This window comes from Rattus norvegicus, chromosome 20, assembly GCF_036323735.1.
Source record: "Rattus norvegicus strain BN/NHsdMcwi chromosome 20, GRCr8, whole genome shotgun sequence".
In the NCBI taxonomy this organism is placed as follows: Eukaryota; Metazoa; Chordata; class Mammalia; order Rodentia; family Muridae; genus Rattus; species Rattus norvegicus.
Window position 1 is genome coordinate 20,979,235 of NC_086038.1, and position 19,813 is coordinate 20,999,047.

Below are 19,813 nucleotides of genomic sequence, written 5' to 3' on the forward strand. Positions count from 1 at the left end.
GAAGACATCTCCGTGTGAAGACACTGCTGTAGTCCCCACAGCTGATTCCTAAGACACACAGCCTGAAAGCATCACTTAGAAGAAGCCTGTTCTGTACAAAGCAACCAGCTATGTGTTTCCCACTCTCTCATTTAACCTATGGGAAAAGTGTTATCCCCTTCATACTAAAGATAAGGCCTAATGAGATAACATTATCCCATAACCACAAAAAAAAAGAGCTCAGACTCCAAACTAGACTTCTCTGACATGAGAGCTCATATTCTTGATCATTATATTTGAACCAGCAAATATAAATATAAAATATAAATAAATCTGATAAATCATGCTTTGTTAAGCATGATACTCTATAAAGAAATTAACTAAATCAAAATTACACTTTATTTCCAACCCCAGTGTGTTCTCTTGCAGAGTAGTCATCTGATGGACACACGACCCAGCAACATACGAGCTCTCCTTGCATTAATCATCAAATGAGTGATCAATATAACACTTGCTTGTGCTGGTCAGACTCCCATGGAGAAACAAGGGTGCACTCAAACAGGGAGGCTGTAAAGAGTTTAAAGAAATGACTGTTTATCAATGTGTAAGTAACCGTTAGCAAAGACTACATGCCCCAAGCAAGACTTAGGGGCTATTAGTCTAAAGCGTGGGTAGGAGAGAGGAGAGACTTCCTGGAAGTATAGAACACACCTGATGCTAGCGAAAGGATCCCATAGCAGCTGACTTTCTGTAGAAGGGAACAGCCTAGCCAGCTTGCAGTGACTCTGCAGGGACATGGTCTCTCTATACTTCAAGGTGAGGCCAAGGTTATCCATTGGAATTATCCTTCTTAGGGGTCATTCTCATTTCTCCATCCTGTTTCTGTGATTAAAAACACTCAGACTAAAATCAGACTAGGGAAAAAATATATTTATTTGGTTTACAGGTGATAGGCCATCATTGAGGGAAGTCAGGGCAGTAACTTGAAGCAGAAACCATGTAGAAATGCTGCTTGCTGGGTGGGTCACTCATTGATTACCCTTAGCTAGCTTTCTTCTATAGCCCAGGACCACTTGACCTAGGGAATGATGCTACCCACAGTGGGCTAGGCCCAGGACCACTTGACCTAGGGAATGATGCTACCCACAGTGGACTAGGCCCGCCTCTGCCAGTTACCAATCAAGGCAATCCTCACAGATGTGTCCACAGGTCAGTCAGACTCCATTCTCAGGTGACTCTAGGCTGTGTCAAGGTGACAGTAACAGCTAGCTAGGACAGACACCCAGCAGGATGGCAAGTGTGGAGGAAGGATCTGAGAAAGCAAACAAAAGATGTTATGGCTGTTATTTATTGCTTTTTCTTATGAAAGGTATCATACATGCATGATGTTGAAGTGAATGGGATAAGCTTGACCAGCACCAGACTTCTTTACATCTCTTTTTTTTATATACAGTTTTTAATTGGATATTTTTTATTTACATTTCAAATGTTATCCCCTTTCCCGGTTTCCCATCCATAAACCCCCTATCCCAACTCCCCTCCCCCTGCTTCTATGGGGCGTTCCCCCACCCACGCACCCACTCCTTCCAGCCTCCCTGCCCTGATATTCCCTTACAATGGGGGGGTCAAGCCCTGCAGAACCAAGGGCTTCTCCTCCCATTGGTGGCCATCCTCTGCTACATATGCAGATGGAGCCGTGGGTCTATCCATGTGTACTCTTTGGATGGTGGTTTAGTCTCTGGGAGCTCTGACTGGTTGGCATTTTTGTTCTTATGGGGTTGCAAACCCCTTCAGCCCCTTCAATCCTTTCTCTAACTCCTGTAATGGGGACCTCATTCTCAGTTCAATGGTTTGCTGCGAGCATTCACCTCTGTATTTGCCATGCTTTACATCTCTTAAAACTAGTTACAGCCTCAAGGTTAAAGACAGTTCCAACCTTGGGCCTATGCTGTCTGTGGGTTTCTTCTTATCACCCGTTTAAACAAAGGAACTGCATACTAAATATCCCTATAAGACTTCTTTCAGACCACGGCCAAGTCTATAGCATGAGGTTAACCCGAAGAAAGAGGTGCAAAACAAGAATGAATGCTTCAGCTCTAATGCAGAGGCTTGGTCAAGATCCTGGAGTTGTGAACCATCTGCCCTGTAGGTTAGGACATCCTTAGTTCCAGGCCACTTCTACAGAAACACCAAGCTTAATTTCTAAGTCTAGCCTTAGACTCATTCTTTATCAACTGCCAATCATCCCGCAGACACCGTGAGCAGCCCATCTCACCATTCCCAAATGCAGAATTCCCATTCCCAACCTGGCACCTCTTCCTCCCTCTTCCTGACTCACCTTCCCTTGCCCGATCTGAAAAAATGTCTGCTCTCACTGCCAAACCCAGCCTGAATATGAGATAGTCTTGGAAGCCTTTGTAATTTCTGCCACACGGAGGAAAGAGCCCCACCTTCTTGCTACTCCTTTATTTCTGGCCTCTGGTGATGTGGGGATGGATAACAGAATATAGTGAAATGAATCTGATTGTGATTTGTCTCCTCTGCAAGGTGAGATGCCGGTCTCATGAAAAGTCGCAAGTATCTTTGAAAGGCATAGTACTGGAATCAAAGAAACAGGAGTACAAAGGAAAGAAGAGACAAAGAAAGGGTACTGTTTTAACTGCCCCTTTGCAGGTTACCAGATACTGTGTAGGATGCCCTGCAAGTGTGTGTTTCAAATAAGTATGTGAAATATTCTCTTGGCTATCAGCAGAGAAGTGTCAAGGAGGCACTACAATGTATCGACCTGGAACACTGACTCTGCTCACTGGCTGTGTTTGGCAAGGAGGGCTAGGCTTCACTGCTACTGAGAATGCAAAATGCTACAGACACACTCAGGAAGAGTTTGTTGGTTTATTACTAAGTTAATCACACTCTCACCAAAGGACCCTCCAATCCAGTCCTTTGTATCAGCCAAAAGAGTTGGAAAATCTACACACACACACACACACACACACACACACACACACACACACACACGTATGCATGCATACGTGCACACATGCAGAAATGTTTATAATAGTTTCATATATAATAGCCAAACTGGAAAGTAAAGAGAGATGTTGAGAGGGATGGAGGGCAAGGAGAGACATGTGCAGAAGGAGTAATTAGAATGCATCATGTACACATATAAAATTATCACAGTAATAATTTATTAATATTAAAATATGCATAAAAAGCAGCCAGTATCCTGTTAGCATTATGGGTTGGCTCCCCTTTTTTATTACATGATCATACCATAGGGTGTCATGTGCACACAGAGACTACGGCTGTTGCACGTCTTAGGGCTTACCCTTTTATGTGCTGGGTTCTAAGTATTTCTCCCCAGAAACAGTCTTTAGAACACTGTATTTTAGACAGCCGTCTGCACTGTAATTTTGAGTCCTGTAGAAATGTGGTAATGTTTTACTTTGAAGGATAATCCCTCTTTCCAGTGTCCTAACCTAAATTGTTTTCTGTTCAAGGAATCTTAACCACTTGGGGGGTTGCCCCTATTGGAGAGGCCCCTATCTGGTAAATCCCAGAGGGCCTCTTCTCAGAACAATGCTTTCAAATGGACAAGTGAAGTATTATCAAAATACTACATAGAGAAATTCTTGAAAAATATTTAACTGAGAAACAAAAAGGAGGAAGTTTTTTAAAAGAAACAGAAAATGTAGACAGGGGAATTCTTTCATGTAATTAAAGATCCTTCAGTTTCCACTCTGTAGTAAAAGGGAAATTGGAACAGATAAACTGAGGTACAGACAGACAATAGGGGTATTATTCAGCTCCAAAAAGAAAGTAATTGCTGGGCCAGAGGGAAATAAGAAAGAAGTTTTAATGCATGTCACCAATAGGAAGGAGCCGGTTTCCGAGTTGTGACTTGCATCCAATGATATTTGGGAACAGGAAAAAGTATTCGGTGACTGTGAAGAACAGCGAGTCCCATGCATTTTGGGCAGAGGTGAAGTGGGTGGAAGTCATGCTGGTGAGTCTACTGTTTGACACCGAAATGGCAGATACCTGTTGTCATCTACTTGATCAAACCCACGGAATGTACGCCAGCAGTGATGAGCCCTGTGGTGAACTATGACCTTTGGGTGATTGTGATGTATCATTGTAGTTAGAACTACAGCCAATGGGCCACTCTGGTGTGTGTATGTGTGGGGGGGGGCGGGGGGAATGGGAGGCGGTATTCATAATAAGTCTATGTACATCCAACTATGGGTATAAGTTAGATAAGGGTTATAGAGGTTAGCAGAGAGATCATATATCTGTGCTTTCCTTTCAAGTTTGCTGTGAACATAAAACCTCTCTGTATATATTTTTTAATTTCCAGAAGCAATAGATGGTTTTGTTTTTAAGATTTATTTTTAAAAAGTTTGTGTGTGCGCGCGCGCATGCGTGCGTGCATGTGTGTGCACGAGCGCACGAGTGTGTTCACACAGTTGCCCACAGATACCTGAAGAGAGAGTCAGACTTCCTGAAGCTGGAGTTTGTGAGCCTCCTCTGGGAGAGCAGTACATACTTTTAACCTCAAATCCATCTCCCCAGCCCCAATCATAAACAGATTTAACGTATCTTTTTGAGGTGTGCTTTGTGAAGATAAGTTGAGGTATTACATCAGACATACGTGTGCCAAGAACTGGGAAGTATCTGAAATACAAATTTTACGAGCCTCCTGTATTTTAGTTTGTCAAATCTGCCACTGCAATAATTCCCTAGCTTTTGGAATCAGCTGTGACTTCAGGGGCCTCTGACATCATAAGGCCAGTGTGCTGTGACCTCAGAGTGACAGACGGGAAGTGTTAAGGGAAACTGTGCCCAGCCCTAGGCATCTTCCCGTTCTCCCCTCCCAGTCTCTCTCCACTTAGGGCTCTTACCAGGCATTGTGGCTTAAGCCATACATAGGTGAGCTCTGTACCAGAGATTGGAGGAGACCTCGGCATTGATCCTATGCAAATCAGTTCTCAGGATTTCCAGAAACTCAGGAATCTAGGTCTCATTGCCCTTTCTTATAACAAAAGGCTACATTGTATTTCTTCATATGTATAATGAAATAAATATAACAATACAATATATTTCATCACACTCATCCTCTATTACCTTCTCTTCTTTCTTTATTTGTTTATTCATTTGGTGGCCCGATGAGTTGAAATACAGTTGCTTACAGAAGCAGGGGAGATGAGCCCCTGAAAGAGTCTCTCACAAGGATCTTCTTTTGTCTTTAAGGATTCAGAGAGGACCTGCAGTGAGACAAGTCGAGTCCTGCCTATAGCACTGTTCCCTGCTCAACCCTCTTTCTGCCTGTGTCAAGGACAGCGGCCCTAGGCTAGACTCAAACCACCTGACGTTTGTTACTCACTTAACTGCCCCTCTTGCTCCCTATTCCCACCACCAAATCTTCTGCTTCAACGGTCAGTAAACTCTCCGTTTCTACCACCTTGCACATTCTAGGCACTGTTGGTCGTGTGGTTACTATAGCATAAACTATTTTAGTGTTTTTGAGTTTCTGTTGCAGCCACCTGCCTCTTCCATGACAGCACCCTGAACATCGCCGGAAGTGACGATCCAGAAGCAAGTGGGTGTGGCTACATTCCAGTACAACTCACTGTATTCATGAACACCAAAATGAGGCTTTTACATAAATTGGCTGGCTGTCAGAGAATGTTACGTGTGTTTTGACTTTTTGTTTTAAACCCTATAGAAATGCAAAAACCGTCTTCAGTCCACGGGCCACTGAAAAACAAAAACTTGGTTGGGATATGGTGTGCAGGCTGCTGCTCTAAAGGTCAAGATTCCTATGAGAGGTGGGGAAAGCTCTACTCTCTAAAACCACCTTCTCACCCTGCCCCATCTCTCAGCTGATAGCTTACTGGGTGTAGTCAGGGAATCTCATCATCACTTCCGGTCTCTTCCTTAATCTGTTTTTTTTTTTTTTTTTTGGTTCTTTTTTTTCGGAGCTGGGGACTGAACCCAGGGCCTTACGCTTCCTAGGCAAGCGCTCTACCACTGAGCTAAATCCCCAAACCCCTGTTGTTTTTTTTTTTTAAACAAATGGTGAGGAGGTATTATATTTAGCAAGCTGCTAAATAAAGGGTCTGGAAAAACATATGAGGAAAATAAGGACCGACTTAGCCATGACAGTCTTGGGACTGAGTCATACTGAAAATCCTACACTAAGAGAAGTACAGAAATCGAATGGATTTCCTCGTAAATTTTCCACCACGATCTCTTACTTCGTGGAAAGCAGAATAATGTGTGAGGTCATTTTTCCTTCACACAGTTCACTTACACGGAGGAAAAAAAAAGAGGAAGTTTCAACAGAGAAGTGCCGTGCCTAACTAAGCCCCAAGAGGAACATTGCCTTGGGTACACTCCTGTCTTTTGCTCTGCCTCTCCTCTTGCTAGCTCACCTCTGGCTACTCTGCATCCCAGTGATGGGCTGGTCCCCCATAGTCAAGTCTTTTCTCCAGCAGGATAGTCATGCTAACAAGCGTGAGGTATATTGCAAAGCCAGGGGCCAGCCAAAATATACAGTGCTTAGAAATCCTTTCTCTGTTGAATGGCATCAGGGAGGTGAGGAATGTCAAGAAACACAGATAAGGGCACAGAGATCCCAGGCACACAAGAACACAGAAAACCCAAGCACTGAACCTGTGTTCTTTTGCCACTGGCCCATGGAAATCAGCTTTAAGTGACAGTCCTAGGGAGTTTTGAGAAGGGGCCCTCTAGATGATATAAAGGGAAAAGATCAAGTTTTAATATTTAAAAAAAAAGAGCAAATACCAGAGCAGAATGGTAATTAGAGATAATTATAGCCAGTTACACTCTGCCAAGCACTGAAGTCTACCAAGCAAGTTACATAGGGTCGACCTTGTCTTTAATAACTTCCAATGTGCCAATTTTACTCCTCACCTGGTGAATCTTTCAATCTGGGTATATTTCCAGAGTCTTTCAGTTCACCCAAGGTCAGAGAAAGGGGCTGGGACAAGAACTGAGTTGATCCAGTGCTTGCTGAGCAAGGATGAGGCCCTAAGTTTGCTCTCCAGCATCCACATGTCAAACCAGGTGTTCTTTGCAACCCCAGAGCAGGAGAGGGTGGGATGGGTGGATCCCTAGAGCTTGTTGGCCAGCTAGCCTGGTCTAATCTGTGAGCCTCGGAGCCAAGTGAAAGATCATGTGTCAAAACAAGGTTTGATCCTGTTTGCCGCAGCTGTGTCGTATCCAGAAGACAGTATGTCATAGTGTCATAGTGATCTTCCCCATCCTCCGGCTCTTACAACTTCCTGTCACCTGTCCCACAATGTTCTCTGGACCCTGGAGAGGATGACAGAGATGTTCTATTGAGAGCTGAGCAGTCAACAGTCACTGGCTTTTATACTAGCTGTGCTGGGTTGCACAAGACATGCTCAGACACACATACACACATACACACATACACACATACACACATACACACATACACACACACACACAGAGGTCATGAAGGCATGAAAATAGGAACACACACAAAGACAAGAAGATAGGAGGAGAACTTTTGGGGAAAGGAAAAAGAGGGCCAGTCAGAGTGGACAGGGATAGGACAGGTAAGTGGAGATAAATATGTTAACAATACCTTATATACATAGAAAACGGTGAATACCTTATGAGGAATGACACTGAAGGATGCTCTGGACTCTACATGTATATGTGAATACACACATACAGAGAGAGAGAGAGAGAGAGAGAGAGAGAGAGAGAAAGACAGAGAGACACAAATATGTGTGTGTATATATAATATAAACACAGAGATATACACATATATACACAGAGAGATACACACATAGATACATACAGAGAAATACACAGTGAGATATACTTTCACACATATATGTACTCAGAGATACATACATAGATACACACACAGACACACACAGAGATAAACTCACACAGATATATATATATATACACACACACACACACATATACATGGAGGTATGCACACACACACACACACACACACACACACACAAGAAGGGGGTTAAACATTTCCAGAAAGACTCAGTCTTTCTCAGTTGCTCAGACAAGTGACTTAAAGAAACACATTTTAACACAACAGGATACATATATATCCTGGAAGAGTGAATACACAAGGCTTGGCCCTGCCCTTTCTGAGGTGAAAGGAAATGTATACATGTGTCTCAGATTTTGTGTGGTGGTGCCCTGTGCTGCGAGCTGCACTCTCTTGCAAGCTGGACCCATGACATATGAAAGGGCCCATGAACTCTAAAAGTAGAAGTACTTTTGTGATTATCATTGCTATTAAAGAGGAAATAGCCCGGGTCAACGGTTGAGCTGTTGAATGGCTACTTCAGTTTGAAGAGATGACTTAAGAGGATTAATAAGCACATGTTTTGGTCACTACACAGGCCTGTGAGTCAGGTCCCCAGAGCACGAGGCCCAGATCATGGGCTCCTTGAGACCAGCTCATCTGACCTGCATGGTTGGAGCTTCCAAGCTAGAGAAATGTGGAATCAAATAGCATCTCCACTGTTTCATCCCTAGGTAAGTCCCTTGTTCTAGCCAACCCTCGGTTTCTTCACTTCCATCTGGCTGAGTGGTGAGGCTTGAGGTAACCCACCTACCCTTACTACATAGTAGATTTCCCACTAAGAGGAATGAGTGCCACTGAGAAAGAGCTGGTAGAATTAACTTCTAGCAGCTGGTTTGAAAATGTATGTGGAGGTTGCTCGGACAGACAGTCCACTCAACTTCTTGATTTTTGAGTAAAACAACTAAGGACGTTGTCCGCGGTGATGGCATTTGCATCTGAAGAGACAGTTCCCAACATGCATGCTGCATTCCATTATTTGCAGTGGTGTCTCCGAGAAACCAGGAAGGACGTTATGGTAATTTTACATAAATGAGCCATTTCTGCCTTGGTGCTTATTATCCCTCTCTTCCACTTGCCCTATGACCCTTGAATTTTGCCCTTTCACCCAACAAAGTGAGTCCTTTCTACATATCTGTCTCATTTTACCCTGTATTCAAGCCAATGTTCCAGTCTAACTAAACAGCTATGAACATTGTTCTCTGTCTGTATAGCTGGATAGTCGCTTCAGTCAGGTAGCCCTGAAAACCGAGGTGTTAAGATCTGTGTATGCAGGAGGCTTGCTGAACTGTGTGTGCTCAGGAGAAGGGCAACTGGTAAGAGGCAGTAACAGGAGATGCTGTACCTTGATGCAGTCACAACTGATTCAACAAGGGGTTGACATACACATTCAAGGTGTTGCAGATTGGACCAGAGACTATATACAATACCTAGAAAGGGGTTCCCAACCCTCTTACAGCTAAGGTATATGTGTCTCCCACTGAGACATCTGGTCAACCTCACAATGTGACAGATGGTATTATCATGCTTTACCATGAGGTCTATCGAATCTCTCTACTTTCCCTCATTCAACCTGTGATATGACTGTTACTCATACAAGGTATTTCCGACTACGTCTTGCTGTTGACACTGAGTTTAGAAGCCACAAAGCGTAACGGCTACTCTTGTGTCACTTCTTAAAATGCTAGTGAACGTGTAGAATGAGAAAGAGTTACCTCCTAAACATAGACCGTGATGGATCATGGCTGAAGTTTCCAATGCTTCAGCAGATTTAAATGTACTTAAGGCTTCTTAGTCTGGTTCCTCATTTTGTTTATAGGAAAGAATATTTCATGGGTAATGATACAATTCTATTCTTACACAATAGCCATTGGGGTTTTCATTTCCTTTATTTGCTCAAGTTTTTCTTTGTTAAGTTTTCTCTCAAAAATATAACAAGAAGCCCTGTAAACTGGAAGGAAAAATCAAGTTAGATGAACAAGATTAAACGAAAAAAGATTTCCAAATTTCACAAAATCAAGTGACTTATTTGGATAAGAAACATGTAAATGTGTTTGCTCCATAATAAACAGGTTTCATGAATGAAAGAGAACTACGTAAACAAATGAGCAAGACGATGTGCTTCTACAAATTGGAGGAAATGCAGGATGTGAGAGATATTAGTATCTAAACTGTTTTGTACATTTAGAACACATAGAATATAAATTATGTTACTGTGTTAGCTATATGTACTTATATGCATTTCTATATAAATGTCTCATGTATACACACAGGTGAATGAGGGCATGTACACATGCATATACTTCCTGGTTGCTGGTATCATTTGAAAAATTGTGCCATTCATGCAGGCAGACTCTTTCTTTGCTGAGTGAAGGGCTGAAGCATCCCCAGCTCCAAGATAAGTCTGATGGTCCATACACAGCACCTCCAGGGCTTCCAAATTTACTTGCCATATCAGAAAAGACAGATCTCCTAATACCAATACGCCATTTGGGTCTTAGGATCCTCTACTAGTGAATGGCGTGGACTCTGTCCCTCCCCCACTGATCCTCTTAAAGGCACTTTCCAATCATCTGACCCACTGTGAGGTTAACCAGTTGCCTTAAAAAATAAACCTGGCCCTTGTACCTCTATGATTGCCTAGGCCTATAACCTGGCCTTGTTGCAAACAGGTGTCTATAAACAGGTTAGACCACTGGACTCTGAGTGGTGCTGACACTTTGATTTGTCTCATTCACATAGGACATAAGGTTCTTCGGGGATCTGGATTCACTGTTTGCCTGAGCTTTGACCTGACCTTATGTGTCTCAGTGTTCCTAGGAAGTGTTGAATTGCACCTATAGATGCCTAGACTACTGGAGTCTCTCTCTCTCTCTCTCTCTCTCTCTCTCTCTCTCTCTCTCTCTCTCTCTCTCTCTCATTGCTGCTTTTAGTCTAATATACTCTTTCCCCATCCCCACTCATGACAGGCTTCTTGTCACATTAGCTGGTCAGGAATGACCTCCAACTCTAAGGTGTTTGAAGACTTGCTCAAGTCTGGCCTTGGATCTTTGTGATGGATGTTTCCTTATCATTTTCCCAGGCTGGTTTTCTCAGGAATGAGAAAACTCTTCTTAATGGGCTCTGAGGATCTTCTCCCACTGTTAACACTGAAAGTGATCACTAGGAGAAATGCAATGGTGTAACCCAAAACATCCCAGAGAAGACATGATTGAAAATATATATTATTCTGCACTGGTAGCTCATAGTTCATGGTGTTGATAGTAAGCTTAACATGAGAGGAAAATGAATTATCATTTCCATTTTTCTGCCTAGGTGCATTCATGACCATCAACAGAGCAGCACAGTAACAACAATAAAGTACTTGGAAGCTATTGTTCCAGGGCAGCACCAGACTAGGCAAGTGGTAGTCGTGGGTCTGAAGCACGATCTTCCCACAGAGATTCGGCACACACAGGCACCAGGAGCTAAAACATGAGTAATAATGTACTTTCACCTCTTCTTTATGGCCGATGTGACTTACTCAGGAACAGTACACTTGACAGTAATGGACACGGAGAAGTCATTCTTCTGGAATGTTTTCCTTAGCATATGTTCACTGTAGGCAATGATGGGCTTCACTGTGACATTTTCATATATGCAGATAATGTATCTTGATCATATTCATAATTACCCTTTCTTGTCTCTTTCCACTCCCAGTAATGCCCTCCCTCTTACCAACTACCCCATTGGTTTTTGCTTGTGTCTGTGTAAAGTGTGTGTGCGTGTGTGTGTGTGTGTGTGTGTGTGTGTGTCCATGTCTCTGTGTATGTCAGTGTGTGAGTCTATGTGTGTCTGTGTCTCTGTGTGTGTTTGTGTGTGTATGTGTGTGTCTGTGTGTTTATGTGTGTGTGTTTTGTGTGTGTTTGTGTGTCTGTGTCTGTGTGTTTTGTGTGTGTTTGTGTGTGTGTGTGTCCATGTCTCTGTGTATGTCAGTGTGTGAGTCTATGTGTGTCCGTGTCTCTGTGTGTTTGTGTGTGTTTGTGTGTGTATGTGTCTGTGTGTTTATGTGTGTGTTTTGTGTGTGTCTGTGTGTTTTGTGTGTGTTTGTGTGTGTGTGTCTGTGTGTTTATGTGTGTGTGTTTTGTGTGTGTTTGTGTGTGTCTGTGTGTCTGTGTGTTTATGTGTGTGTGTTTTGTGTGTGTTTGTGTGTGTCTGTGTGTTTATGTGTGTGTCTGTGTGTTTTGTGTGTGTGTGTGTTTTGTGTGTGTGTCTGTGTGTCTGTGTGTTTATGTGTGTGTGTTTTGTGTGTGTCTGTGTCTCTGTGTGCGTTTGTGTGTGTCTGTGTGTCTGTGTGTTTATGTGTGTGTGTTTTGTGTGTTTTGTGTGTGTCTGTGTGTTTATGTGTGTGTGTTTTGTGTATGTTTGTGTGTGTGTGTGTCTGTGTGTTTTGTGTGTGTGTGTGTGTCTGTGTGTTTATGTGTGTGTGTTTTGTGTGTGTCTGTGTGTTTATGTGTGTGTGTGTGTGTCTGTGTGTGTGTGTGTGTGTGTCTGTGTGTTTCATTGGGCTTTTGGGAGCACTCTGTCTGGGTGGATATTTCAGCACAGGAGCATGTGCACCTTATCAATAGCTACACTACTGAAGGAAATGTCTCTTCCTCCTGCATCAATCACTATCTGCCTACATATCCTTATAAAGGGATAGGAACTTGTGAGTCCCTCCTCCTTCTGTGACAAACTATTGACAGGTCCAGTCCTCTGTAGGCATTCTCAACTGCTTTGAGTTTAAGAAAGCAGCAATCATGTCATACTTCCGAGTCAACTTTCTACACCACTCCTTCCACTGGGCCTTACACTGTTTTCACCCCTTCCTCTGCAATGTTCCCTCAGACCTTAGAGAAGGGATGTGTGACAGATGCCTCATTTATGCCTGGGAAGAGAAGTAGTTCTTGAACTTGCATAGGAAGCCATGGAGCCTGGAGGTGACAAAGAATTTTCTCAAGCACTGACTACATAACATCAAATATGTATCACTTCTTATCATCCTGGATGTTATTGACAACTGATTAGACCATATGACTCCATGGTTTTTATGTTTTTACTAAAATTATTTATATGATATGGCAGTAGTTTACATATTTATATATAATAATATATTATTTTTCCTATCCCAGGGACTTATATATCAACAGGTAACTCTAATTCTACATGGATTAGAAAACCACCCTGATCCCCATAGACACTGTCAAAAAGCTATCCCTGGAGAGGTAAATTCCCTGACCACTTCTCAAGCTGTAGAATTTTGTAGAACTATTAGGAAACTAGTTAGACTGTCTCCCTTGCCCACCAGTGAAAGCCCCATGTTATCAGGTCTGCCTCTCTTTTCCTAGCTACTATCTGAAAGTCTACAGCCGTTTGAAAATCCAAATAGAGGTGAGTTTAATTAAAGGTGATCTGACACAGTACTGGCCTAAGATGCTTGTAAAAGCCAATCTAGCTGTTGCATTTTTCTTGTCCCTTCTCACTTTGAAGTGTCCCAAACCCCAAATTGGCCATACAAATATTTCCTGGTGTTCAGAATCTTCGTCAGGGAGACAGTCATCCTTCTCCACGAATGCTAGCACACACAGCAATGTTAACAATGTCCCTTGTTTCTGCATGAGGTGCATATCCCCAACTGGTGAGATTTTGTTTCTGCTGGCATTACTGTGATGTAGACCTGTGCTTATTACTTCAGAGCCAGGTTTATTTGAACTTCCACTTCTGGAGCTCATGAGCAATTCATTGGTCCTGTTCTTCTGGGCCTGTGGTCAGGTAGCTCACCACAGTGTGAGGCCTGGGGAAAAGTTAACTGCTCACCTTGTGGCTTGAATCCCTTTCAAAGACTTACTTCCTACTATCTAAGCCCAGTGTTTGGCCTTCTCTGCTAAAGCAGTGGTTCTCAACCCCCCTAATGCTGTGACCCCTTCTTTAATACAGTCCCTCATGCTGTGGTGACCTCCAACCATAAAATTACTTTGTGCTATTTCATAACCGTAATTTTGCTACTGTTATGAATCATAATGCAAATATCTGATATGTGGGCTATCTGATGTGACCCCCCCCACACACACACAAATGGGACATGACCTAGTAGTGCTTTGGCTTGGCTTTGGCCAAGCTTTTAAGACATGGGTTCTTCGGTGACCGCACACCCATCTCTAGACCAATTATGTGTTGAGATCCTTAATCAGAAATTTCTGGTACCCTAATCCTATCCCATCCAAGCAAAGGAAACATTTTTAAGGGGCATATCATTTCTTCATAAAGGCTGCTCCTTACATCCCTTTAAGTCTGCCAATTGGTTTTATAAATGGAAATGTCTACCTTTAAAACTTCTAAAATTTTGTGTTCAGACATGTTGAATGATTCCTTTTCTAGAAGAGTATTTTCTGCTCTTTTTACTGGCTCTGTGTTAAAACACAGGCATCCACCTGATCTACATGGTTTAGGGACTGATCTAACTGGCACAAAGGGAATGAACACATGACAGAAACACATACAGAAGACTGGGATGAGGTGAACTGTGCAACCTGGTGCAGATACACTGTTGTGGAAATTATTTATTCTCAATAGGCAGCTTGTATGTCGCCTTTGATCATTCAGTTCTCAGATAAAGGACACATAGCTTTTATTATTTATAATAACCTTTAATTGGCACTAGTGCTGGGCAGATATCTACCCTCTAAGCAATTAGAATCTATTTCCCCATCAGTAACCTTGACTTATAATTTCCACGTTTTATCTGGGCTGTACTTAACTTAGACTGGCTAGCCCTCAAGATGCTGTTCAAGATTCTTGTTCCATTGTGTCTTCTCCTCTCTCCACCTCTCTCTCTCTCTCTCTCTCTCTCTCTCTCTCTCTCTCTCTCTCTCTCTCTCTATCTCTATCTCTATCTCTATCTCTATCTCTATCTCTATCTCTTGTCATTTTCCCCAGACCCCCAAGCCCAGGGACCTCTCACCCCACCTATCTCAATTTTGCCTGGCTATTGGCTGTAGGCATCTTTATTGACCAATCAGGGATACCTTGGGGAACAAGGCCATTGGGTGTGTCACTTGGGTATATGAGGATCTGCTGGTCAGGGGCAATCACATCTTGAGGAACCAGTATTTGGCATTAAACTAAAAGCAGCATCAGACCTACCCACTACAATGCACCAAGAACAGCCTAGAGACTCAGCCTGCTTATTCTCTGAGGCAGGAATGAGGAGGTAGATTTGAGTTTGAGACTGGCTAGCTCATCTCACTAGGAGGTGTCTGCAGTGGCTCAGTCTTGGTTGCAGTCATCCTGGGTTGATACTTTGGGCACACACTGTTAATGTTTGAACTGGGGCAGGAGGAAGCCTTGTTATTTCTCTAAGCCTGACCCAATGAAAAGCCCTGTCATTCCCATGAAGCAGTGCGGCCCTTGACATGGCCACGCCCACGGCAATAATGCGCTTGTCTCTCGCCTTTCCTTTCCCTTTGCTTTTACCTTTACTCTTTTCATTCCTTTTCTTCCAGCCTCTCTTCTTGTTTTCTTAGTTGGCTTAGTTTGGGTTTGACTCTTGTATTTGATATTTTTTTCCTGTTTGAAATCAAGTCAAGATCTGATTTTAATTCATGTGAAAGAAACATATGACCAGGCCTCTTGTCTGTCACTGGGTCTCTTGATCAGCTTTTCTTAATCCCTACAAAGTAGAAGGTAAGTGTCAGCCTGTAAGTCAGACTCCACTGGGGCAACACAGCATCATCCACAAATGAAGGACAGGACGAGAGCCGTTGAGAGGCATTAGACATTGACATCCACGATGTTCAGATGCAGTGTTTCCTGATGCTGCAGTTTGGGGGTCTGCATGCTAAAATATGCACTCTCTTCTTTGCTCTAGATTGATATGAAATGATGCTGATGACGAATTACAGTTTGATCATCAAAGTCAACCCAGTTGCTTCTGGTTGATGATAGTCCCGTTGGGAAGAACCATCTGCCATTCCAGGACAGTCCTTTCTTTTCCTGTCCCCTTGGCTCTATGGTGAGCCATGTTTGGAGAAGAGATCTATGATACTTCCTGTTGTCAAGCAATGGTACGGATATAGGGCCAAGGTTGTCAGGAGAATATTGAAATCAACCGATCAGAACAGATATCAGTTGACCATATGTAGGCAGTACTCACTGAGTACTCACTGAGAGTAACCCTGCCCGTTAGCTCCTTTCCACAATGACTTCTCTTATCTGACACCATGGGCATCCTCTACTTCCTGCCTTCTTCTCAGATAGATAGTTTCAAGGTCACACAGATGACTCCAGGGTCTTTGGGAGTGTTTGACTTCTAAATATAAGAGAGGAATGACCGAATGCAAGGATTCAGGTTTGCAGCCATTGGGAACTCATGTGTTGGAAAGTGGAAATCCCCAAACACCACATTCATATCATTCATCCCAGGAAGATGTCTCTGGCCTCTAGAATGTCTAGGGCTTCGGGCCTATTGGATACTACTTCCAAGTTTTCTCAGCCCACGCCTTCTGTTGCCTTGGTTATTTGTTTTGTTTTCTTTTGTTTTGCTTTGCTCTTTGCTTCAGCGGGGCCTTGCCTTCCCAGAAGACTTACCTACAAGGCTGCTTTGGTCTTCAGAGGCCACAGGAACAAGAAATGGGGGTTGAGGGGAGTGAGTCAAGTACTCTTGCCAGCCTCTCACCTCAATGTAGACTTCCAGATGTCTGCTCAAACCCACCTCTCTCAGGTAGCCCCTCCCACTCCACAGTTTAGCATGTGCCCTATGCGCAAAACCCCAGGATCTTAAGCTCTTAGAATTCAAACCCCTACAGAAAGCCTCAGCTTTTCAGAGTACTGTCACCCTTAAGGACTTAAAGAAATGATCTCAAACTCACTTGACTTCTCCTTAGGAATGAAGTTAGCTTTCCCACAAATCATGGGTTCCACTACAATATGTAAGAACATTAGACTGTCTGTCCACTGCATGCATTCTGGGAGAGGTTCTTCCAAAGCCCAGGATGGATCAGAGTGCCCTACAAATAATGTATTCTGGGTTGGTGTGGTAGAATAGTGTTACGTGTGGACTCTAGTGTCCAAGCATGGCAATCTGAGTTCTCCTGGAACTTGTCCTTTGAGCTCCATACATGTATCAGGGTGTGTCCCATCCCACCCCAAATAATAGTCTCTGGAAAAAGACTGACTGACAAGGTTGTATGGTCTCCTAGTGACAGCAACATCAGCATCTTTATCCTTTTCATAGGCAGGCAAAGGCAGCATGTCATCTTGACTAGTTGTCACTTAGTCTTTCCATCAGAGCATCCAACAAGACTGGGCCAAAGAAGAAAAGGTTGGAACTTCCACTTGTATAGCATCTGACTGAGCACAGCAAACTCTGCCTCTGATCTCACCTGAAAACAAGCAGTGCCAGAGCAAGGCAGATGCTGTTATGAGCCCTCTTCTACGGTTAATAAAATCGGTGCTCAGAAACCGTGTCTCAGGAGTGATAAGCAGTGTTCTGAGAGAGACACAAACCCAGTTATCCAGACCCACAGCCCTTCTCCCTTTCTACCAAAGCACAGGAGCCCATTCAGTTACAAAACACACATTGAGCAACAATGGCAATCCCCTCGTGAAGCTGTTCCTATCTCCCAAAAGCTTGCCATCTTCATTTGCATGGCTAGCGAGGTCCAGGGTGGAGTGATAATACTCGTGCGTTCATAATCTCTCAGTCTCCTTGGGTGAGATGATCCCGCTAATTCTGAACAAGAGGTCGTGAGCAGAAACGGTGCCTGGCACTCTTGAATCTATAGAGCAATGGTCACAGTCCACAAAGCTGTTTCTCTGACCTCATTGACTGTCCAAACCCAAAGGGAGCAAGGGGGACAGACTATTAAAGTAAGTAGATGGTGAAGTGTTCATGACATGAGTAAAAAGATGAACTACGCATAGGGAAGCCTCTAAGCTCCTGGTGATATCTCACTGCTGATTTGTCCTGATCTAGTCAAAGAGAAAAGAAACTACCATATGCCAGGGGCTAGGAGACAGGTACACCAAATATCTGACAGTGAAAAATCTTTCTTTATGGCCTAGAGATTTGGGGGGAAAGCCCAGGCTAGTGAGGGACACCTGGACACCCCATATTTCATTTAACACTAAATGTTACCTGAGGAAGGTAGGGGTCAGACCTTAATGAAGCATATCTGGAGGCTCTCCTTGGAGCACACAAGGTCGCAAATAAAATTAAGTATGAAAGTAAATATTTATTCACGATTCGAAAATGAATCACAACAAATTTGTAAACTGTAAACTCTGGCAAACAGTGCAACACATTCCAAAATAATAATGTATATTTACACTTGCTTACTTCTAATTCATGTGTGCAGTTGTTTTGCCTGTATGTATATAAGTGCACCACATGGGTATCTGGTATGTGCAGAGGCCAGGAGAGAACACTGGATCCCCATGTACTGGAGTTACAAAATGGTTGTAAGCTACCATGTGGGCTCTGGGAATAGATTCTCTACAACAGTGGTTCTCAATGTGTGGGTTGAAATCCCACACATTGGATCACATATCAAATATTTACATCAAGACTCATAACAGTAGTGAAATTATAGTTATAAAGTAGCAATGAAATAGTTTTATGATTGGGGGTCACCACAACACGAGGAACTATATTACAGGGTCTCAGTGTTAGGAGGGTTTAGAACCTCTGGGCTACAAAATCAGTAAGCAGTCTTAACCACTGTGAACTATGCCTTCTAGCCCCAATATATTCATTAACTCTCTGACATACTCACATGATATTTATTCCAATTTTTTTATCTTTCTGTGATAATAATTTTATAATTTTAATTGAGAGACAATTCTCCCTTTTAATAGCTGTTAGGAATCTGTATCTATTAATGGCATATCGTCTGCATTTTTAGGATTATTGACAGCTTTGGGGCAAATCAAAGTCAACTTCCTGTCATTGGGCTGAAGGATCTGGAAGAATTTTACATGCGCCAACTTTCAACTCCTCTCCAACCTTGCTTCTCCTCAGCTCTCTCCTGTGATGAGACCATCAAACAGATCAATAGGAAGACAGACCCTGTGCCCCAAATATCTGTGTCGCTATTCCTGGTCTCAACACACAGGGCCAAAGGGAATTTCCCTGAAAGATATGCCAGTAGGTAATGAGATAACACAGAAATGACCAAAACCATAAACTCACAGCTCTTCGTCTCCATACTGAATGGATCCTGAGTTGAACTCCAATGTGGCAGATGAAGGCCAAGCCAATGAGCTCATGCATCCTGCGCACCTGACATGAGGAGGGTTACGGGGGAGCCAAGCAACCTGTGAACTTAGCTGCTCCCAACTGCCACACCCAGAAGCTATCCTTAAAGGCCGAAGTTTTACTAAGCCTAGACTGGCCTCTTAAGCGCACAGGATCATAGTTTTGAGGGGAGGGGGCCAGATAGTCACCTCTCAAACTGCGAACTTCATCAGGAAAGCCTGAATTGGCTTCAAGATTATTTCTGAATTGGCTTGATTTGTGTTCATGATTATTTCTGTTGGAAAAAAATTCAACTTTTTAATAATGCTTTTATCAGGAAAAAAATCGTCTTCAACTGATTCCAATAATCTCAGTGAATTGCCATGAATCCCCCCTCCTCTATGTTTCTCTCTTTCCCTCCCCTTTTCATCCTCCCCATCTCTGTATATGTCTATGCGTAGCACAGTAACTCTGCCATCAGTGACAGTCCACACGTCTACACCAGCCTTCCTGAGGTTCATAGGAAAAACAGACATCTCCAATAATCACGGCAGGGCCTCTAATGGGAACATTAAATCACACAGAAAACTGGGAACAATTCGGGTGTACCAAACTGGACAGAAGGCCGAAACTATTGTCTCAAAGGGTTAGAAAGCAGATAAAAGGTGTCTGGGGAGAGTCCGCAA

At 43.1% G+C, this 19,813-nt stretch overlaps 1 protein-coding gene across 3 annotated transcripts in view; it reads right to left on the reverse strand.

Annotated features, from left to right (window-relative positions):
- Positions 1–894: 894 nt before the first annotated feature.
- Positions 895–19,813, reverse strand: part of LOC108349059 (uncharacterized) — a 50,564-nt gene continuing 31,645 nt past the window's right edge. Inside the window, exons 3-5 of one of the 3 annotated variants that reach the window (XR_001842457.3) lie at positions 6,919–7,320; positions 5,107–5,246; positions 895–1,291 (exon numbers count right to left, since the gene is read on the reverse strand). The gene's annotated coding sequence lies outside the window, so the exon portion shown is untranslated. The remainder of the gene's footprint in view (positions 1,292–5,106; positions 5,247–6,918; positions 7,321–19,813) is intronic. The other 2 variants (XR_005497749.2, XR_010060811.1) reach the window with 2 other exon arrangements.